A 24209-nucleotide genomic window follows, 5' to 3' on the forward strand; every position below is an offset into this window, starting at 1 on the left:
ATCAGCATGTATGATTATTTATTGATGTATTTATTTTCTATTGGGTGTTCTACTAGCGTATCACTGAGAAACATTTTGTTCAAATCATGCTTGTGATGGAGGTTCAGGTTGAATAACTAGTTCTTCCAATGTTTCATAGGATTCGAGCTCAGATTGATATGGTAAATAACTGTCTTTACAGTGTGTACAATCTATATAGGGGGTAAAATGGGTGTTTAGCTTCCGACAAGCACTGTAGACCAATCACAGCAGAGTAGGCTCAAGACAAAGAGGAATTTAAAGAGACTGAATCATCGAACCCGTGTTCGAGAATCATGAAAAATGTGGTGATGTACAATGTATATGAGAAAATTAAAGTGTTTTGTAGGAAATCTCCAAAGCAAAATTTGTATTTTCAGTCCCCCCCAAAAATAGTTAAGCCAGTTATTTATATATTCTGCTGTAGTGTCAGTAGACAGGTTATATATAAAACAAAAAAATTGTAATGTGCAAGCATGCAAAACAATTCCCGAGCACATGTGAATAGTTTCGAGGGCACAAAAAAGTTTAGCATATACACTACTGTGCAAGTCTTAGGCATGTCAGTATTTTCACCCATTTTTTAATTCATTAGATTTTCTATTATAGAAAACTAAACCAGGGCAATAGTCTGGAAATGCAAATATTTTTCCATACTTGGAAACTACTCAAATTCCATACTTTACCAAACCCCGTAGGAACCCTGTTTGAAGATAAAGATCTTGGATGATGTGGGGCTGAGTTAAATCAGGAAAATAATTCTGAAGTGAACGAGTCCTTTAAATTAATTGCAGCCCAAATTGCCTTTTAGCCTAGATGTCAGGGCTGTGTTTGGTTGGCTATTAAACCATTGCTTGCTGGGTTGGTACACCACTCATTGAATAACAGATTTAACAAAAGCCATGATTATCCAATATAGCACACCAAGTGCTTTATTTAAAAAAAAAAAGTTAAGGCCACAAATGTAGAAACCAGAAGTCTTTTATATTCGGATTAGGTGTAACTTCCACCTGCTGGTCAAAATCGTTGGAGCACCTAAAGAGAGAAACATGCAAAACAATTAGCTATAACATAACCCAAAGAGACAGTTTTCACAAGCACTGATCTCAGACCCATTTCCGTAGTTTCATCCAGCGGTCACCATCAAAAAGAGATCATCATTGATCAGGAATCAATTACACCAAAACCCAACAACATACCTGCACTTCAACTCAAGGTTAGGTTTGACTTGCACCACTCAAGTAAACATTTGAACGTCCACCTTCTGGTCAAAAGCTTTAGAGCACCTAAAGAGAAGCAGGCAATACAATGAGCTATAAACAAACAGAGAAAAAAAAAAAAAATTCACAAGCACTGATCTCAGACCCATATCCGTAAGTTTCATCCAACGGTCACCATTGAAAAAGTGATCATCATTGATCAGGAATCAATTACACAATCAAAAGCCAAAATCAACATACCTGCACTTGCACCACAGTTAATCAGCACCTTTGAGGGAAAACAAAAGCACCATTAACACAAGCCACAATTGCTAATGCTGAATGTTGGACAGTAGAGTGACCTACACAGACACCAGCAGACAGGTGGTCAAAGTCTGCCCATTAATTTAACACGTAATTGGACAATCTGGTGCACAAAGAGCACAGATTATCAGAAAACGTGCAGGAAGACATTAATGACAATTAACTTACCAGCGCATGGACCCACAGCAGGCATCTTCTCACTGGCAGCACTGCACCTTCTGATGACAAAACAGTGATAAAGCTAAACGAGGACTAGATCATAAAGCTGAGCAATTAGAACACTTAAAGCTGGCTCAGAACGTTTATTAGATTCTCATAATAGAGCCGTTCTCTCAGAGAGGGCAAGTTTGTCATCATAGCCAACATAAAGCCTAAAACAGAAACAAACCTTTTATAGAAGGCTCACTCAGCCCATCTCAATGAGCATTATGATGACAAGACACTTCATCCATCCGAGAACAGTCTTATTTTGCACCACCCAACCTGATTGAAAAAAGGAGTCATTTTTAGGAAGGGCTAGGTAAAATAGGACATCCATGAAAACAAACCATGTTTTTTTTTTTTTTTTGAGGGGTCGATTACCAGTATTACTACAAATACCATTAAACTACTCGTGTACTTAAGTCATGGTTTATTTGTGGTTACTATGGTTTAACTACAAGAACCATATTTTTTGTAATAAAGCCATGGTTGATTTTCGTAAGGGTTGTCCTTTTCCTTAATGTTGCTGGGACAGCTACAGGTCAACTGTTCAGCGACCGTCGGTAAAAGTGTTGCTATCGGCTCCTGTTTGACCGCGCCTGCTACAGACGAACAGGAACGGCTTCGATCAGGGCCATTCAATAAAATAAAAAAGACCTCCAACAGTTTAATATAATTAGTATTAATTATCAGTAAATATGTTGACGTAGCGTACTTCAACAATACAGAATGCCATATTAAACTCGAATCAATACCTCTGCAGTAGTGATTACGGTGGAACCTCGTCGTGAACCGAAACTCCACTCTTAGCGTGCACCTGAAAAAAAAAAGCACAATATAACGTTAAGTCAGTATGACCTGCACGAACTTACAATACCCACATATTTATCAAGCAAACTATGGATCTAGAAATAGTAACGTGTAACACGTAAAATGGTAAGTTGCAGTGAAGGGTAACGTTAGCAGCTAACGTTAGCTTACAACAAATATGACGTTAGCCTAAATGGCGCCGATTTGCAAGCTACTCTTCACATAATTTTGCACTGAGGCACATAACCAAAATGTTACTTTCAAAACATGATAGATATTACAAATAATTAACTTTATTAATGCGAAATTGTAAAACTACTTAAGTTGAGACTAAACCTAACCGCACTATAATATCCCGATTAACGTAACTTCTAAACCTAAAAATATTCTACGATGAACTCACAAAGAAAACATTGCTGTAACAACCAAACGAATTATATTTGAGAGAACTAGCTATGGAACTCTACCAACAGCGTTGAAGAAAACCATGAAGAAAACTCACCATCATTCTTTGAGAAAGCTGTTCGAGAGAGGAAGTTGTGAATGTGACTCGAAATTTTATACAGCGAAACTTAACTCTAATTGGTTGAAGGGGCTCATCGCTGATTGGTTGAATGAGGTGGCTTGGTCGCAAAGGTTGATGGGATTTGTAGTTCTGATTGTAGACCTATTTGATAACTAATGTCTCTCTTTTATTTAATCAACTGAATGTGTTCATTATGAAAAATATTTATACTGAAAAATATTTGTATATATGAATAAAGTATAAAGTATTTTTTAAATGTATAGCAAAGTAATTATTATTATTATTATGTTGTTGTTGTTAAAACCATGTTCTAAGGCCTTGCTTTTACACGACTGCATATGATCTAAGCTCAAATCAAACCTTGTTGATGTAAACTACTAATTCCATCTGTTTACAGATTGTGCCATATTAGTGGGATATAATTATGTGATCAGGATTGGTTAGTGAGATACCGGTTAGATGAGTAAGTAGCCTAAGCGCTTTATCTCCTTTTCTTTATTTTTTCTTCTTCTTTCTTTCTTTATTACCTATTAACAAGCATATTTTGTGGGATGTGCTTGTTGAATTGTTTGATGAATCCCCCGGCTGCCCCAGTGTCACGTCTATTTCAGCACCATGGACAGATCCACAGGCTGCTCACCGCTTGGACAGAGACAAGATCACCGGTCCAGTAATCTTCTCTAACAATAATGCATAAAAAATATGCAAGTGGGCTATTTAGTCAAAGGTTAAATTTCCTTAATGAGATAATGTAATAAAAATTATTTACATCCTTGCTATTTCAATGGGATAAATTGTTAACTCTTGGCCTCTTTACATCCTCTTAACATCCTTGATGGGTCATTACAAGTGCCCAGCCATATTGAGTGATTCCTTCAGAGTGAACACGGTGAATCTGACTGCAATAGATGTGAAAGATATGAATAAAAATTATGTTAATTCAACAAGCCTGTAATTCACATACCTGTATTTACTTACTGTTTTCGGTCGAAGTCCACAGTAGTCGACTGTCGAGTTCACGCGCGTGATCATAGGTAACTAAGATTTATTTTTTTTTACAAATATCCATCAGAGCTGATATTCTCCAAACACCACACAGCACCGTCTTTGGCTGACAGCTGACCGTCTGAGTCTCCACTGTTGCTTAGTTACCTATGATCACGCGCGTGAACTCGACAGTCGACTACTTTGGACTTCGACCGAAAACAGGAACTAAATACAGGTCTGTGCGCTTGTTGAATTAACAATTTTTATTCATATCTTTCACATCTATTGCAGTCAGATTCACCGTGTTCACTCTGAAGGAATCACTCAATATGGCTGGGCACTTGTAATGACCCATCAAGGATGTTAAGAGGATAAAAAAAAAAGGTTTAAAAATTGCCCCATTGAAGTCAACAGTGGGCACATTTTAAAAAGATAACACGGTGTAGGCAACACCGATTTTTGTCGTTGTTCTCTGTATTGACACCACTCCAAATTTACTAAAAATTGATCTCAATGTTAAAATTGACCGGAGTTCTCCTTTAAGACAAAACCAGCTTTCCCTTCCAAGATGTTATCTGCACAAAAATCCTGATAATCGAGCCGTCGTCTGATGAAATCAAATACACATAAGATAAAAACAATATCTGTGCTGTGATTTCGGCTATACTTGCATGTAAAATTAGAGAAGCAACATAATATCTGTGTTTAACTGAATTAAAACGTTGCTCCTCTCTGCCGTGTGAGAGAGAGAGGGGTGCGCGCGTGCGCTTGAAGGGAGAGAATTCATTATCAGTGCAATTTACAAATACAATTATTTTCTGTTGAAAACCAAATTTTTTCCAAACACACTCTTTTTGTCCCAAAAATAAGTCTTGAAAATGAATATGTCGTCTTATATTCAGGGTCGTCTTATATTCGGGTATATACGGTACATATGTGATGAACGTAATTCCTGTTGTAAATACTTTTTCAATTTACAACTTCAGTCAATGTTGCATTGTATGTAAATATATATGGGCTTTATTGTCTGTCATTGGTCCCTTTTTGCTTATGTTCCATGGTTGCAAGGAACTGCTTCCAACCTTGTTTGTTGCTTTGAGCTGCTATGGAAGCTTTTTATTACTTTCCTTCACCTCACTTATATGCCTGTACCAAATATGTAAATAAATCAAAAATGGCAAGTTTAAAAAATATTCTTGTTCTTTTAATGATTGTAGCGTTTATATGCCTTATGCTTCGGACTCTGGGTCCGGATGAATTAGCTCAAATGATTCATAGGGAATTTTAATAACTAATCATGAATATGATTAATATTTTGCATATAACAGTTACTTTAAGTTGTCGAAAGTGAAAGTGGATTATATGAATATATGAATAATCAATCACAACGAATTGTAATTCCTCATTCATATATCAATAATCTCACTTAACTTCGATTATGAGATAATCTTTAAGGGAAATTAATGTAATTATCAAATCGTTGTTCGTCCAGCGACCAACTGTCAGATTAAGTGATTAATTTCTCAACAAAGCTATCCTTTCTTATAAACTCCAAGAAATATTAACCTTCTGGCCTTGAATATTAATTTTCCTGTGTTTATAAAATTAAACTACTTACTGTAGTTAATATTGAGCGCGCTGGCAGCTCTTGGATCTTATCTCATTGACTCGTTTTACAAGCATTTCCGGGAAACAGTTGAATATATTGTTTTAATAAATGCAAAACTAGAGAATATACAGACTACACCATACTGATTATACGTTTATACATATCTTACATGTGACGAACAAGACAACGAATAACAGATGATAGAGAGAAGGAGATTTATAGAGAGTTGGGGAGGGGCGCGCGCCGTAGCACGCGCTGAGATTGTAGGGAGATAGAGAAAGAGAGAATGGTCACGTGTGACCATAGAACAGCAAACATCATAGAATAACGAAATCACAGACCTTTGAGAGCCAACCAAAATGCATCGAACCTTAAAACATTAACACCTCGTTAGAGTGATACTTGCAAAAAGTCGTGTGTGCGCATGTCTGGATCTGAGGGGAGCGCGCGTTCTCGTGTCTGAGGCGCGTTCTCTCGGGTCGTTTGGAGCCGGGCGCGTGCTCGTTGCCAGAGCACGTTTCCGCGGGAGCTTTGAAAGCTGGTTGAAAGTGAAGTTGCTGAAGGAATTCAGGCTCCGTTCGTTCGACTTGTAGGTGGAAACGAACAAAGTGGAATTTGGAAATTAAACAAAAGAAACTTTATAAAGAAAATAAAAGCAGGGAACTCCGTGAGGGAGTTTAGATCGGAGACGTCACATGATGAGCAGTGATGAAGGCAGGAAGCGCAGAGCAAGAGAGCGATTTTTGGGGGAGCTGTGGCCTTTAAAGAATGTATAGCTCCACCTAGTTTGGCACGATTGTCCAATCACCTTCAGTGATCTGAGAGCGGGAAACTCTTCTTTGTCTTGTCTCGTGTAGTTTATGACAGAGCTCCAGGGCTAGTCATTTCTATGACTGGCAAGAATTCATATCGAAATAATCATACCATTGCAGTCTATTATCGAGATTCAACTCCGTTAGATTTAGAGAATTACAACGACATCAAACACTTCAAATTAAGGTTATGTGATAACGAAGTTACATAAAATATACAGATTAGAAGCATTTAGATTTTGATTAGTACACTTTAAAACTTACATTAAATCCCAAAACCTGTCGCGACATATAAATGGCAACACAGAATGCATTTGGTAATGTTTTAAATATGATTCGTTCAATGAAAAGTCTCTTGTGTGTGTGTGCTCCAGTCTCAACGGAATGTGTGGGTGTCACGTTACGTCTCTTTGTGTGAGCCATGTTGGTGTGTGTGTGTGAGAATCACGGATTCACCAATCTGACCAGATGTCGATGTTGCTACATATCCCCCTTTTTGTTCGATTAAGTCAGGGGATGGACTTCATCGAACAACAACTTAGCACAATGGATGACAGGTGGTTTGCTGGGCGGATGGTTCGGCACAAATGATGATGATGTGGTCGGTGGCTTGGCACCCCCTTTCCGGGGATTCCGTGTGAAACCTCCCGACACAGAGTTCGTGAGCTTGACTGTGGATGTTTACATCTCGTTGAGTCTGGCACAGGGTGAAGGCCAAGACGAGTGTCGGTGCGTGGTCGGTGACCTTGGAAAGATACAACAGTATCAGCTGCGGTCCAGGTTTGGACACAGGTGAGTGGTATTCAGGCTTGGAGGGTTGTGTTGACAGGAGCAATGTTTGTGAGTTGGGACCCCCTTTTCTCAAACCAGAGATCTCCTTCTGGATCTAAGGTGACGTTGTAGTTCTTAAAGGATGGGAGTTCCAGTGCTGTCTGGTACTCTTTGCTCGGAAGATGGTACCATGACGGGTTACTGAGGTGTGAGATGGCACCTGTCGGTACTTGAGTCGGCATACTCGGGTTGAGCAGGTTGACACGGCTGGTGGTATCATGCTGTTCGTGAGTGACAGTGGCTGTGTGCGCAGGTTTGTTAGCCAGCCATCGTTCACCTACAATCTTTGCTTGTGTTTCTGTGACTTGTGTGCGAGGCTTAGCTTCAGCAGGGCAGCGTGTGTGGCTGACCAGGGGTTGCAACTTGTAGATTCCTTCAGTGTTGTCTCTGAGGACGGGCTTGCTAGGGCAGAGAGAGTGACTGTCTTTGGTCAAGGTGCACCCGTGCAGGTTTGAGGCCGGGTACAGCAGGGTGTCGCTGTCGTGGTAGGCCACTACGTCTGGAGTGCATATCTTGAACTGGGTCCTGCTTTTCCAGGACCCGATGTTGACAATGTCTTTGAGCCTGTAGGCTCGGTTTGACTCGATGATGGGTAGGTTTAGGAGAAAACCCACTTCTCTCTGCTCGGGGTTGACGTGAAGTGGGGTGGCGCAACCCAGAGAGTAAGCAAGGTGTGTTTGTAGAGGGTCAGCTGGCGTGGTGATGCTGGAAGCCAGCACAGTTCGCACAAGGCTTAAGGGTTTCAGGTACGGTGGGATTGCACCTGTGGCTAGGCTGTCAGTGGAGGAGCTAACCTCCCACAGCATGTCTGTCGTTAGTGCTGTAAACAGCGGAGTCTGGGCAAAGTCTTTCTGGAAGATATTAAACAGCGGTTTCATTGAGTTCACAGTCTGGTTCGCTGCGTTGACACTGGACATACCAATGTTAAAAAGGGTTCTGGCGGCAGCTACGGCTCCGAGCAACGCTCCCAGGAACCGTTCGGATCGGTGGTTGGTGCTTAGGAGTCCTGATTGCGTGACAGTCACTTTCTCAAGTTGGTTGAGCAGGTGTTCGACCTTGGCTTTGGCGTGAGAGAGGGAGTCCTCTGTCCGTTGGGCACTTGCCCAGATGTATGGGGCTGCGGTGCTGGGGTAGTGTGCTCTGTAGACCGGGCGGGACTGGATGAGTCGACCATACACTGGCTGAGTGTAGGTTCCGCAGTCGGTGATCAGAAGTCTCAGTTGTTCTCTCGGTGGCAGCTGTCCTCTGGATGGCTGACAGCACAGCCTGACGACCCACAGCAGCAACCTGGTACAGATGACAGGGAGAGAGAGAGAGAAAGGGAAGGAAGAGGCAAACGAGGGTTGTCTTTGGTTGGACAGGGCAGTTCTTTTGCTTTGTGGGTGGCAGCTAGGTTTGGCTCGCCTTGGCCCATGTTTTGTCACATCTTTCTGCCAGCCTGTCGCTTGCTTCAATGTCTCGTCAGTGACTCTGGTGCTGTGTTGTGCCGCACATGATGCGTCATAGATAAACATTGGCATGACCCCCCTTTTGCAACTGTTCACCACAAGCTTTTGCGCTGTGATGTCAACAGGTGCAGAACCCGTAATGTTGTCTGCATGCAGCGTGTGCATGTCATGTAGCGGTTTGAGGCACTGGCTGTCAGTGAGTTTAGACGGCGTGCAAGGGTGGCAGGAGGGGTATAAGTGGTGGCAACGCAAAGTCTTTGTTGTGGTGTCAGAAGCCCGCATGTCCGCTATGTTGGGTGTTGCAGACAGCGGAGCCCGCGTAAGCGGGACAGTGTTAGGCCGTGTAGCCTGTAAAAGTCTTATGCAGTGTGTAGTCGCTGCAACTGTGAGGGCGGGTGGGTGGGTCGGGTGTGACCACCGCTTTCCGTTTAGTGCGCCAGGCTTGGCGCGGGCATGAGTTTGGTCATGTGGCTGCAGGTCAGTCTTGACCTTGGCGCAGCATTTGTTAAAGTCTTTTGTGGGCTGGAAGGTGCAGGGTAGCGAACTTGAAACTTGACCTGTTGCTAAGTCTGTGTCGTTGTCACTGGCTGTGGGAGTTCCCATGAACTGTGTGACCTGACAGTCTGGCTCTGTGGAAAGTCTCGTGACCTCTGTGATCTGACAGTCTGGCTCGGGTGGCCTGTGTGACTGGATGGGGAGAGGTTCTGGCACTTGGGCCCAAAGAGTTCGCTTTTTGAAGTCCAGTAAGGGCTCGAAACGATCCAGCAGGTCTTTGCCAATGATGAGTGGATGAGTGTTCATTGGTGAAACGTACACAGGGTGAGTCAGCGACATAAAACCTATTGACAGGTGGATTAGAGTTAGCTGTTCGAGCCGGATGTTATTTTGGCTGTATGAATGCACATTTAGCTCACAAGTGTGGGATTCAAGAGTTCGATTCTGTCTCTTAGCTTCAACTTTGAGTCTTTTGAAAAGTTGAGATGAGATCACAGTGAGGTCTGCTCCTGTGTCTATCAAGGCTTCAAGTTTCACTTCCTTCTCCAAAGTGCAGGCTAGGTAGGGTTTCCTGGTCACCCCCCTTTCAAGAAGGTTTCCCAGAAACTGTGGCACCGGGGCTGTTGTTGTCAGCCGGAGTGAATGGTAGGTGTTGTCAGTTTGTGATGCAACAATGAGTGAGTGAGTGGAGCTGCTATTTGGTGATGTAACAGCAAAGTTCATGGGTTGCGATTTGATAACAATGTCTGGTGGGTTGTCCCCGGGAGGGACGTGTGGCTTGCTGCGGGGGCAGCTAGCCGGAACAGCACTTCCTGGGACTTTGTGATGTTGGTCCCAGGTGTGAGGTGTTGTGCTGTTTCGTGTGGGGTGTGCAGCTGTCAGCTGTGGTGCTAGAGTGGAGCTGTCAGTGTGTGATGTGACAGCTAGCTCTGTAGTCTGTGGGGGACGAGCAGTGTTCGTGGTGCTTGGCTCAGGCAGATAGCAGTCAGACAGGGTGTTGGTTTCAGTTCTTATGCTTAGACATAAGATGTCTGGTTCGTCCTTGTCTCTCTCGCGATGTTTCTTGTGAAGAAACTCTTTCAGCATCCTCACGATCTCTGCTGTCTCCGACATGGCTGCACTGTGTTTTTCTGGTGTGTGATAAGGCTTGGGCTTACCAGTAGCATGTCGAGAGGGGTTCCAGGGCCGGCTTTCTGGGCTTGGAGTTCTGGACGGCGGGTGATGCGGGTCCCAGAATCTTTTAGAGCGCTCGCTCCGATGCTTTGGATGAGCACCGTCACGGTTGTGCTGCCCTCTGCTGGCTTGGAACGGTCTTGACTCTCTGTTGAAAGATCTGTGACTGTGGTGCTGTTGGGCACCCTCTGTGTCTAGCTCTGAGCAGTGCTCAGAGACAGAGTCGATTGTGGGGTCTTTTACAGTCTTTTTGGAAATAGTCTTTTGCTTGGTGTAAGCTTTGTGGACCAAGTCTCGTAGCTGTTGGGTGGACATGCTACGTGGACAGGCCAGAACGCCTAAGTGATGACTCACTGTGGGATGCAGATTTCGGAGGAACAGCGTCCTGAAGTTGACATCTTCTTCCATACCGGGCTCGTTTCGTGCTCCGAAGTAGGCGTGTCGGAGTCGGCCGTAGTAGGTCTGTGGGTGTTCAGGTCGGGCCTGTTTGATGTCCATGGCGGTGAAGACCCCTTGTTCTGATTCTGGATCAGAGAATTCACGGATCAAAGCTTGTCGCAGCTGCTGGTAGTCCCTTTTGACAGTCTCTGGTTGACGGTCTAGGAAGCTGCGCACGTCACGGCTAGACGTAAGTCTGAGCAGGTAAAACTTGTCCCAAGCTGTCACGTTGGCGACAGTTTGCAGGTGAAAGTCAATGTCTTGAAGATAAGCGTGTACATCATGGCCTCCTGCAAGGTTTGGAGTGAACGTGGGGATGTTTCTGGCCAACTTGTCAAAGTTTGTGGGGGGAGAGCTGTGGCTGGGGGCCCAATCCGTCTGGAGGGGATTCTGACCCGTTTCAGCTCCGCCCCCTTCAGCTTTGGGAGCCGTGCCGCGTTCAGCGGTAAGTGTTCTCTGGGAGAGCCCCCCCCTTTCTGCTGACAGGGGTTTTTGTTGGCTGACTGGTGATGTCTGGAACAATGGGCTTACGCCCCCCTTTTCAGCCCTGGGTTCTTGGCTGAAAGGTTCGTACCGGCTGGTTAGGGGAAATTTTGTGGTGTGTGTTTCCCCTACCCGGTCACTATTAAGTCTGTAAGAATGTCTCAGTTCTCTGTGAACAATGTCAAGTTCGTCTCTGAGATCATGTCTCTGCAGAGTAAGCTCATGGATTTCAGCTCTGGCCACCTGTAAGTGTTTTTCACAGGCTGTGGCTTTAGCGTTTTTGTCTCTTAGTTCAGTCTTTGCTCTCTCGAGGAGAGCGTCACTTTGTTGGAGTCTTTCGTCGAGTTCTTTACGGGTTTCTTTCTCCGACTGTTCTCTTTGGTCTGTGTCGAGGCGAAGATCTTGCAGGGCCTTTCGAAGTCTTTCTACTTCTTTCTGTAGCTCTGGATCTGTGGCGTCCTCTTTCTCGGTCTGGAGAAGAAGCTGGTCTAGATGACTTTGGGTGTGGGCCTGGTTCCTCCGGGCCTCCTCTGCTTGAAGCTTTAGCGCTGCTGCTTCCTGCTCCAGGTTGATGTGGCTCCTTTCGCTGAGCCGTGCCTGGGCGACGAGTTTGTGTGCGAGGCTTCCGACGATCTTGGCCCAGTCCTTGTAGCTGTAGCTCTGTGTCGGATCGTGGGTCATCAGTTTGACCAGGTCGGTGTCCAGCTGTTCTCGGCTCAGAGGCTCTGCGTCAGCGGCGTCTCCGGGCAGGAAGTCGGTCGTCATGGCTCTCAACCACAACTCGAGTTCGTCCCACTGGGCAGCCATACTGGACGGCCGTGACCTTGGCACACTGTGGGCGAGAGAGAACACAGAACACACACACAAAGAGACCAATGCAAGTTCGTTTTAAGGTTAACGAGCTATGATCATACGGCTATGCCGTTTATGAGAATTTTGGGGCTAACTGATGCCAACAGTTAGACAGTTCGCGGAGCCAATTAACTTGGGTCGTAAGAGGACCTGCACTAGGGGTTGTGACGAGCAGTAGCCGGGCGGGTCACGTGGTGGCCCCGGCTGCTGGTGGTCACTCTACTGCTTAGCTTCTTTGATGGCTCTCTCAGGTTACTGTTTCTAGGTGAAATGAAAGAAACAAATCACAACAGAACAAAGGGTAGAACAGATCAAAGTGAAATAAGATCAAACAATAGTAACACGGTATGTGTCAGAGAGAATAAGGAGGCCTAAGCCTATTACCACTGCCAGAGTTTACGATAGGGCCTACAGGTGAGTGGGGGCTATCGGGGTAGAAAACCTAGGAAGATGGTGAGGCTTGGAGAAAAGGATAGGGGCCAAACACTTAAATGACCGGGGAATATCTAATATTCTGTGGCTTAAACTAAGTGTATGGGTTTTACCTTATTTAGTCTGCCTGGGGTGAAATGAGGTCACTCAGGTGGGAGCCGGCGGCGCGGTCAACCTTCTTGACGGTCCCAAACACTCGACCGCAGTGGACCCGGGCCCTCTGTTACTCTGTGTACCACGGTGCGACCTTCCCAAACAACTTGCGACCTTAAACACAACCTGGCAACACCAAGGTGTCAACTGCCAGACAGCACGACAAAATTGGGTTTTCCCCGGAACCCTGCCCCTGCAGCAGGCCCTGGTTCAGGTACTTGTCCCGAAATTGCCTTGTGTGTCAGCTGGCGTGGTTGACTTTACCCTTGGAGTGCTAAATTGCTGATGTAGCAGTTGCGTGCCACCCCAATGGTAAGAGACAGAAGAGTCCGAGACTCACGCACGGCCGGTGTCGGTCGTGACGGCCAGGTGACCCCGCTCGCTGGAAACCAACCAGAGATGACTGTCAAATCACCCCCGCGCCCTAGGGAGAACTACATATGGATACACAAAGAGGGGTAAACAGGTGAAAGTTAAAGTCAATTAAGGCTTTCTTGTTTAAACCAAATTTAGTAATCAGGTATGTAGAAATAGAGGCAAAGGCTTTGAAAATAATGATAAAACCAAAAAGGGAATTATGATAATGTTGGTGATTATCAGAATAACCTAACCTAAAAGAGAGATAAGAAAAATTAGGAATAATAAAAAAAGTAATAATTTTTTTTTTTGAAAAAAAAAAAAATTAATTAAAAAAAAAATTAATAAAATAAAATAATGAAAAGACAGGATGAACCCAGAAGAAGAGACAGGCCGCAGTAGTGGGTTTGTCCCACAAAGGGGCGTATCTCCTTTCCGTGGTCGACCTGGTTGAACAGACAAACTTATTCAAATTGAATTCAAACTGGTTTAAATCAAATTTCAATAAGCCTGTGCGGAAAATGAAATTAATCAGAATGATATTTCATAATAATCCAGATAACATCAAAGTATCAGTAATCATTATGAAATAATCAGAAGGGAGAGATGAAATAAGTACACACTTCAAAAGAGTGAAAGGGGAAAAAGAGTGGAACCGTGGCTCAGTATCCACAAGGCCACACGGTGGCGCTGTTTCCTTCTAGTGGATCTCAGTGGCTGACAGCCAAACACAATTTAAATCCAAAATTTAAATCTGGTCTAAACTCGAATTTAAATACGCGTGTAAGGGAATTGAGAAATCAGAATGATATTGTACAATAATTAAGATGCATTAAAGTATCAGTAATTATTATAAAATAATCAGACGAGAAAACAGAAATAAAGCCATTCACACAGAATTGGAAACAGAAAAGCGAGTTGAATGAACCGCTTTAGCGGGTGGCGGCCACTAGGTGGCGGACTTCCCTCTAACTGGGCTCTCAATGGCTGGGCTGGGATTTAATTTGAGTTTCAATTCCAGTCTTGTTTGAACCAAACTCAAAGTAAACGTACCAGTCAAAAGCAGAACAATTGTCTAACACAAAATAATATTCGCACGAGCAAAGCTGGAAATGCCAATAATTATTGAGAATTTAGACCTAAGCTAATTCACTATTCATCATAGAACACTTGAATTTAGCAGTACAAGAGCATTATCTGAAACGGCCACGAGATGGCGTAGTTGCGCACATGCAGGCTGACGTCAATGGGAGGTGGTGCTCACGCAGGGTGACGTCGTTGGGGCGCGTATTTTGAGACTCAAACACCTAAAAGGACCTCTGGTGTTTAGTCCGCGGAATTACAACCAACTTTAAATGTGACGGAGCTCAGAGCGTTCAGCTCGGTCAGCGCGGCGCTGACTAATGAAAAGGACAAGATCTTTGCAGATCTTTGGGTGCTATTGCACAAGAGCGTGAAGCAGGATTTCGTCGCTGCAAAACACAATTGTGGGCAACTCCCATAGACATTAATCCAAATAGCACGGATTTAAATGTATTAGGTTTTCGATTGATTAGCTAAGTCAACGTTAACCAGGAGTTTATCGTTTTGCTGAATTTTACTGGGTTAACCACGAATTCAATAACGATATTTGCATGCAAGGCCTATATATGTTTGAAAGGAATCTCGCTTAGAAACATATTTATTAATACCGGTAATACGCACGTGAGACTTATTCGTTCACAGCGATTTCAACAAATATTAGAAATGTATCGCCTGCAGAGATATTTCTTCATCTCTTAACAGGACATTTGTAATATTAGGCTAAATACTGCGCAGTGTACATAGCATTTAACAGTGCTAAAATTGTCTAGGCATTTTTTAGCAACTTGTTAAAGTGTAAGGTACTGACTCCGGCTTTTTGCCTCGGTCAGTTAGGAGTGAGTTCGCGTTTGCGACTTATCTCATAATTTCATAACACATGTGCACAAAAATTATTAATAACCATATAAACAGACTGAATACTGAAAATTGCTTATAAAACGAAGTTTGAGATTGCACGTAATTTTCTCCACCATAAAACTGTAGCGTTTATATGCCTTATGCTTCGGACTCTGGGTCCGGATGAATTAGCTCAAATGATTCATAGGGAATTTTAATAACTAATCATGAATATGATTAATATTTTGCATATAACAGTTACTTTAAGTTGTCGAAAGTGAAAGTGGATTATATGAATATATGAATAATCAATCACAACGAATTGTAATTCCTCATTCATATATCAATAATCTCACTTAACTTCGATTATGAGATAATCTTTAAGGGAAATTAATGTAATTATCAAATCGTTGTTCGTCCAGCGACCAACTGTCAGATTAAGTGATTAATTTCTCAACAAAGCTATCCTTTCTTATAAACTCCAAGAAATATTAACCTTCTGGCCTTGAATATTAATTTTCCTGTGTTTATAAAATTAAACTACTTACTGTAGTTAATATTGAGCGCGCTGGCAGCTCTTGGATCTTATCTCATTGACTCGTTTTACAAGCATTTCCGGGAAACAGTTGAATATATTGTTTTAATAAATGCAAAACTAGAGAATATACAGACTACACCATACTGATTATACGTTTATACATATCTTACATGTGACGAACAAGACAACGAATAACAGATGATAGAGAGAAGGAGATTTATAGAGAGTTGGGGAGGGGCGCGCGCCGTAGCACGCGCTGAGATTGTAGGGAGATAGAGAAAGAGAGAATGGTCACGTGTGACCATAGAACAGCAAACATCATAGAATAACGAAATCACAGACCTTTGAGAGCCAACCAAAATGCATCGAACCTTAAAACATTAACACCTCGTTAGAGTGATACTTGCAAAAAGTCGTGTGTGCGCATGTCTGGATCTGAGGGGAGCGCGCGTTCTCGTGTCTGAGGCGCGTTCTCTCGGGTCGTTTGGAGCCGGGCGCGTGCTCGTTGCCAGAGCACGTTTCCGCGGGAGCTTTGAAAGCTGGTTGAAAGTGAAGTTGCTGAAGGAATTCAGGCTCCGTTCGTTCGACTTGTAGGTGGAAACGAACAAAGTGGAATTTGGAAATTAAACAAAAGAAACTTTATAAAGAAAATAAAAGCAGGGAACTCCGTGAGGGAGTTTAGATCGGAGACGTCACATGATGAGCAGTGATGAAGGCAGGAAGCGCAGAGCAAGAGAGCGATTTTTGGGGGAGCTGTGGCCTTTAAAGAATGTATAGCTCCACCTAGTTTGGCACGATTGTCCAATCACCTTCAGTGATCTGAGAGCGGGAAACTCTTCTTTGTCTTGTCTCGTGTAGTTTATGACAGAGCTCCAGGGCTAGTCATTTCTATGACTGGCAAGAATTCATATCGAAATAATCATACCATTGCAGTCTATTATCGAGATTCAACTCCGTTAGATTTAGAGAATTACAACGACATCAAACACTTCAAATTAAGGTTATGTGATAACGAAGTTACATAAAATATACAGATTAGAAGCATTTAGATTTTGATTAGTACACTTTAAAACTTACATTAAATCCCAAAACCTGTCGCGACATATAAATGGCAACACAGAATGCATTTGGTAATGTTTTAAATATGATTCGTTCAATGAAAAGTCTCTTGTGTGTGTGTGCTCCAGTCTCAACGGAATGTGTGGGTGTCACGTTACGTCTCTTTGTGTGAGCCATGTTGGTGTGTGTGTGTGAGAATCACGGATTCACCAATCTGACCAGATGTCGATGTTGCTACATGATTAAGGTGTAAATGCATTTTACTCTGGATATACTTTTTACAGAATGCTTCACAACATTGTTCATTAAAGGATTAGTTCACTTCAGAATTAAAATTGATAACTTACATCATCCAAGAAGTTAATGTCCTTCAGTTGAAAAGGAAACCCATTCCAGTATTTTTCGCCAAAGTGGACTTCAATGGGTACAACAGTTTAAAAATCAAAATTGCAGTTTCAATACAGCTTATACTGATCATCTTGCACTAACTCTGCACCACGCATTACATTAAGTTGAAAGATCACACGTGACAGGCGAATGTATAAGGCAGAAGTAACCCAGTGTTAAAGCAAACATGCAAAGACAGTTAAACATTGACCTTTCTGCACATCGTAGAGCTAGTTCAAGGCGTGCATTTGTGGGCAAGTATATAAATGCTTTTGTTTTGCTAGATAAGACCCTTATTCCTCAAGCAGGGTATCTGCACATTTTTTAAAGTCAAATTTAAGGAAATAAAAATTAATACCGTACATTAGGGGTTTGCAATATTAACAAAAATATATCTCGATATTTTCAAAGTTTTGTAGATAATAATTAGATGATATTTTACTGATTTTGTACTGGTACCATGGCTGGTTTAGGCCTGTTGTTGACAGCAGACTCACAAAGATATTCATATTTAACATATTCTATCTATTAGGGGTGTCACGATTCTCCAAATCCTCGATTCGATTACATTTTCGATTCTAAGGTCACAGTTCGATTCGATTCTCGGTTTTTACTTTTTTTTTTTTAAAGCACAGGTTGCTATGCCATTTTTAGACCAAACTTTTATGCATAATATCTGACCTTTGTTCGCAATGTACCACACTACATTGTCAAATTTAAAACATTTATTAAGAACATAATGTAACAATACTTATATCTTCAGTCAATTGGAAACTTAAGTAGGCTAAAATAACCTGCAATCTAGTTTCTCTTTTGTAACTGCAGTCTTCTTCACAGAAGATGACATTCAAGTTCACAACAAAACAAACAAACAAACAGTTTACCAGATAAATCTATGCGTCGCGCAGAGCCACGTCTTTAAAATTCTAACACTTTATTCTCTGAGTGTACACACACAAACAACACACACACACACACCGGCGGCGCCATTCGCCGTCTGTCCGCGGCGCCAGCAACGGCTCAGGACCTTGTTCAAAATTAATCCTTCCTGCCGCGCCAGAGAGCGCCATTCACATAGTTTTATATTACATTTATTATAAATGAATACATTTTATATAAATTTATTTGTCTCAAATCGTCGTTATGACTTTGCTGCAATATACATGTTTTACATTCATTTACAGAAATCAGCTGGTTGAATGAAAATGGCTGATGTTATCGGATTTTCAGGATACATTCAGTTAACCGACGCTCTCTTAGATAAAGTGCAGACTAAGCAACGTTGTACAGTAGCCTCATAACATAGACATGATCCCATGATTCCATAATGTCCTTAAACATAATATTGCAGGCCACATGAAAGTGCGCGTCCGGTGTACGATACCTCGAGTTGTCATAGACGCGCCGCCCGCGGCGCTTCTCGACCGGTGTGTGCGATAACTCGAGTTGTCAAAGACGCGGCGCTTCTCGTCCGGTGTGTGCGATACCTCGAGTTGTCAAAGACGCGGCGCTTCTCGTCCGGTGTGTGCGTGACTCGCAGCATTTCAACACGCGTTTTTTTCTGCTTGACAAGCCGACCGAACGTGACATGGGGGCGTGGCAGCATCGACGATTCCATTTTTTAATTCGATGATCGAGATTGTGACTTAATTTCGATCGATTTCGATTTAAAATCGAAATCGTGACACCCTTACTATCTATGCAGTGGTCAGTTCACAGTAGTGACTGAAATAAAAAAAAAATGTATTAAGGGCCAATATTTGCCACCTTAAATTGATTTCCAGGGGCATTTTCACCTAAATATGGAAATTATTTCTAAACGTATTTAGCATCACCTTTTATGTCAAATTCTATGTCAAAATTAGAATAAGACCATACCACTGTCAAATTAAATAATTAAATTAAAAATCATCCTTGCAGTGCAGAGGTGACACAGAAGCGGCATCCGAACTGGCATTACTATATTTACACTTAATTTGCAATTGCATAAATAAAGCTATTCAATATTTAAATATGAAATTATTTATAATTTTAACATTTTAATTACAGGGTACTTTAAATATGCAACTAAACCCGCCAGTAGGTGGCAGTAAGTCACTGTCTTAAGCGAGTTGTTGGGAGTTTTATTCAACCGATTTGTTCAAGCGGCCGATTCATTCATTGAATCAAATGATTCGTTCAAAACGCAGATTTCAGTTTTTTAAAAAAGAAACGCTGTCTGTTGGACTAGTTTCATTATGAAATTCTCGTCGGCGAAATAAAGGGGGAAACAGACAATATTGACAATATAAAAAACACACAATGTTAACTTTATTGTTAACTGTTGTATAAAATATTGCAATTGTGCACAGGAAAACGGCACTCTTGCTCGTGATATTCTAATATAACAACATATGATATAAATATAATAAGACAAAAACTCATTTGGGGACATACCTATAACTGCACTGACACATCACGCAGTGAAAGCAAGCATGAGAGACAAACGCGATGTCAGCTCGAACTCGCGGTGCCTCGTAGTTAAAACAATGATTACAATATCATCATAGTTCATAGACAATCCTAAGCACAAAGAATGAACTTACTATTGAACTGACATTTACTCGTTCTCTTATCCTCTCCTCTCGCGTGCAGGAGACAGACGCAGGCTAATACACTGCCGTAATTGACGCGAATTGCCACGTGAACAAGTTCTTAATGATCTGTAAGAATGGAGCTTCATAAATGCTGTTCATTGATTAGAGTACTTTTTTTAACATTTGAGTATAAAGTGTTTTAATTTTCAAATATATGGTGTAAAAACGTCTGAGTGCTGCCCTCTTCAGGTTAAACGGAATCTCCTGAAGTAGGGGTACTCGCTGACGTAGGGTACTCTGTGACGCTACTCTGCCACACCCCTGGCTGCCCCTGGTATAAAAGCATCTGGTTCCGTCAAAACCACTGTGAGTCAGGAGTTGGAAATTGGAATTACGAGTAAACGATCAGGATAGTGTATTTTAGCATAGCATTTATATAGTTATTTAGATTATTTCATGTAGCCTAGGTAGTTATTTAGCATAGTTGTTAGTGTTGTTAGACGCATAGTTAGTTAGTAGCATAGTATTGCATCAGTTAGGATAATGTAGATTTTTAGCATTAGCTTTATCTGTATTTAGTACAGTGGTTAGGATGGTACGTAGGTGTAGTGTTGCCGGTTGCAACAGCACTGCTGGACTGTATAACTTTCCACCAGACTTGGAAATTAGGCGCCAGTGTTTACATGCACCTGTGTGCCAAACGCTGCTCTTCCTGCATGGACTCCACAACCGCCGGCGCGTTTTGCTGGATATTTTTTTTCACATAGCGGCAAAATATGCTTAACGTAGGTCAATAGTAATAATAATCCACTCAGACACTGGCCCCATTCTCTCTAGCGCGGCTGCTTCGCTAGCATAGTCGGATACCGATCGTGATGCGGGAGTTAATGCGATGGGACACCGCAGTTTGAGCTAGCGGCTCGAATTGATATGGTTTTGGCTCTGTGTCCACAGACAATTCCTCCACTTCAGGGGAAGGTGGGGGAGAAAAGTCATCGACTTTAAATGACCGCTCTGTTGCAAAGCTACTTGCGTCACTCCAGTCACTCTCCATCTTAGCGAGTCTGACAGAAGCTGTCAATCACTGCGTCACTGCGGGTCTGTCAATCACCCGCTCAGCCCCGCCCTCGGTTCGTCCGTTGGGCTCTGCCCACTTTTCCAGCATTTTTCAAATATTGCCAGTGGGTGGAGTCAGGCTCTGACCAGGGGTTTAGTTACCCTTTAAAAAGGACTTTAATTTCTTTGAAGATAAAGATCTTGGATGATGTGGGGCTGAGTTAAATCAGGAAATTAATTCTGAAGTGAACGAGTCCTTTAATTAAAGCCCAAATTGCCTTTTAGCCTAGATGTCAGGGCTGTGTTTGGTTGGCTATTAAACCATTGCTTGCTGGGTTGGTACACCACTCATTGAATAACAGATTTAACAAAAGCCATGATTGTCCAATATAGCACCAAGTGCTTTAGTTTATTTAAAAAAAAAGTTAAGGCCACAAATGTAGAAACAGAAGTCTTTTTTTTATATTCGGATTAGGTGTAACTTCCACCTGCTGGTCAAAAGCATTGGAGCACCTAAAGAGAGAAACATGCAAAACAATTAGCTATAACATAACCCAAAGAGACAGTTTTCACAAGCACTGATCTCAGACCCATTTCCGTAGTTTCATCCAGCGGTCACCATCAAAAAGAGATCATCATTGATCAGGAATCAATTACACCAAAACCCAACAACATACCTGCACTTCAACTCAAGGTTAGGTTTGACTTGCACCACTCAAGTAAACATTTGAACGTCCACCTTCTGGTCAAAAGCTTTAGAGCACCTAAAGAGAGAAGCAGGCAATACAATGAGCTATAAACAAAGAGAGAGAGGAAAAAAATTCACAAGCACTGATCTCAGACCCATATCCGTAAGTTTCATCCAACAGTCACCATTGAAAAAGTGATCATCATTGATCAGGAATCAATTACACAATCAAAAGGCAAAATCAACATACCTGCACTTGCACCACAGTTAATCAGCACCTTTGAGGGAAAACAAAAGCACCATTAACACAAGCCACAAATCAAAATGCAAGAAAACTTCAGCAGCTAATGCTGAATGTTGGACAGTAGAGTGACCTACACAGACACCAGCAGAGAGGTGGTCAAAGTCTGCCCATTAATTTAGCACGTAATTGGACAATCTGGTGCACAAAGAGCACAGATTATCAGAAAACGTGCAGGAAGACATTAATGACAATTAACTTACCAGCACATGGACCCACAGCGGGAATCTTATCACTGGCAGCACTGCACCTTCTGATGACAAAACACAGAGATAAAGCTAAACGAGGACTAGATCATAAAGCTGAGCAATTAGAACACTTAAAGCTGGCTCAGAACGTTTATTAGATTCTCATAATAGAGCCGTTCTCTCAGAGAGGGCAAGTTTGTCATCATAGCCAACATAAACAAAGCCTAAAACAGAAACAAACCTTTCATAGAATGCTCACTCAGCCCATCTCAATGAGCATTATGACAGGACACTTCATCCATCCGAGATCAGTCTTATTTTCCACCACCCAACCTGCTTGAAAAAAGGAGTCATTTTTAGGAAGGACTAGGTAAAATAGGACATCCATGAAAACAAACCATTTTTTTTTTGAGGGGTCGGTTACCAGTATTACTACAAATACCATTAAACTATTCAGGTACTAAAGTCAAGGTTTATTTGTGGTTACTATGGTTTAACTACAAGAACCATATTTTTTGTAATAAAGCCATGGTTGATTTTCGTAAGGGTTGTCCTTTTCCTTAATGTTGCTGGGACAGCTACAGGTCAACTGTTCAGCGACCGTCGGTAAAAGTGTTGCTATCGGCTCCTGTTTGACCGCGCCTGCTACAGACGAACAGGAACGGCTTCGATCAGGGCCATTCAATAAAATAAAAAGACCTCCAACAGTTTAATATAATTAGTATTAATTATCAGTAAATATGTTGACGTAGCGTACTCCAACAATACAGAATGCCATATTAAACTCGAATCAATACCTCTGCAGTAGTGATTACGGTGGAACCTCGTGGTGAACCGAAACTCCACTCTTTGAGTGCACCTGAAAAAAAAAGCACAATATAACGTTAACGTTAAGTCAATATGACCTGCACGAACTTACAATACCCACATATTTATCAAGCAAACTATGGATCTAGAAATAGTAACGTGTACGTTAACACGTAAAATTGTAAGTTGCAGTGAAGGGTAACGTTAGCAGCTAACGTTAGCTTACAACAAATATGACGTTAGCCTAAATGGCGCCGATTTGCAAACTACTCTTCAAATAATTTTGCACTGAGGCACATAACCAAAATGTTACTTTCAAAACATGATAGAGATAACAAATAATTAACTTTATTAATGCGAAATTGTAAAACTACTTAAGTTTAGACTAAACCTAACTGCACTTTAATATCCCGATTAACGTAACTTCTAAACCTAAAAATATTCTACGATGAACTCACAAAGAAAACATTGCTGTAACAACCAAACGAATTATATTTGAGAGAACTAACTGGAACTCTACCAACAGCGTTGAAGAAAACTCACCATCATTCTTTGAGAAAGCTGTTCGAGAGAGGAAGTTGAGAATGTGACTCGAACTTTTATACAGCGAAACTTAACTCTGATTGGTTGAAGGGGCTCATCGCTGATTGGTTGAATGAGGTGGCTTGGTCGCAAAGGTTGATGGGATTTGTAGTTTTGATTGTAGACCTATTTGATAACTAATGTCTCTCTTTTGTTTAATCAACTGAATGTGTTCATTATGAAAAATATTTATACTGAAAAATATTTGTATATGAATAAAGTATAAAGTATTTTTAAATGTATAGAGTAATTATTATGTTGTTGTTGTTGTTGTTGTTGTTAAAACCGTGTTCTAAGGCCTTTGCTTTTACACGACTGCATATCTAAGCTCAAATCAAACCTTGTTGATGTAAACTACTAATTCCATCTGTTTACAGATTGTGCCATATTAGTGGGATATAATTATGTGATCAGGATTGGTTAGTGAGATACCGGTCAGATGAGTAAGTAGCCTAAGCGCTTTATCTCCTTTTCTTTATTTTTTCTTCTTTTTTCTTTATTTATTACCGATTAACAAGCATATTTTGTGGGATGTGCTTGTTGAATTGTTTGATGAATCCCCCGGCTGCCCCAGTGTCACGTCTATTTCAGCACCATGGACAGATCCACAGGCTGCTCACCGCTTGGACAGAGACAAGATCACCGGTCCAGTAATCTTCTCTAACAATAATGCATAAAAAATATGCAAGTGGGCTATTTAGTCAAAGGTTAAATTTCCTTAATGAGATAATTAAAATTATTTACATCCTTGCTATTTCAATGGGATGAATTGTTAACTCTTGAGTGTTATTAAATATATACAATTAATTATTAAATAGCTACTGGGGCTTTTATCATATTGCTATTTTATACGTAAGCAATAAAAAACAAGGTCTTGAGTTACAGGGACTTTACCCCCTTCACACCGCTTCTGTTTACTCGTGGTAAAAACATTTTATCGCACTGATTTTCATGGTGTA

The 24209-nt window shown here is 41.8% G+C and overlaps 2 long non-coding RNA genes across 3 annotated transcripts; both read right to left on the bottom strand.

Annotated features, from left to right (window-relative positions):
• LOC306986688 lies at positions 1 to 22709 on the bottom strand. Of its 2 annotated transcripts, XR_013795010.1 has the most exons (7): positions 3055 to 3126; positions 2498 to 2559; positions 1930 to 2024; positions 1710 to 1759; positions 1479 to 1506; positions 1218 to 1304; positions 1 to 1053 (listed from the first exon to the last, which is right to left on the bottom strand). It is a non-coding gene; the product is annotated as an uncharacterized lncRNA (long non-coding RNA). The 2 variants fall into 2 exon arrangements; XR_013795011.1 differs by lacking the exons at positions 2498 to 2559; positions 3055 to 3126 and adding an exon at positions 22659 to 22709 and having other exon boundaries at positions 922 to 1053.
• Positions 21061 to 22627, bottom strand: LOC306986689. Its single transcript, XR_013795012.1, has 5 exons — positions 22103 to 22627; positions 21877 to 21926; positions 21623 to 21650; positions 21362 to 21448; positions 21061 to 21197 (listed from the first exon to the last, which is right to left on the bottom strand). It is a non-coding gene; the product is annotated as an uncharacterized lncRNA (long non-coding RNA).
• Positions 22710 to 24209: the final 1500 nt, after the last annotated feature.

This window comes from Phoxinus phoxinus (assembly GCF_949152265.1).
Source record: "Phoxinus phoxinus genome assembly, chromosome: 19".
Lineage (NCBI taxonomy): Eukaryota > Metazoa > Chordata > Actinopteri > Cypriniformes > Leuciscidae > Phoxinus > Phoxinus phoxinus.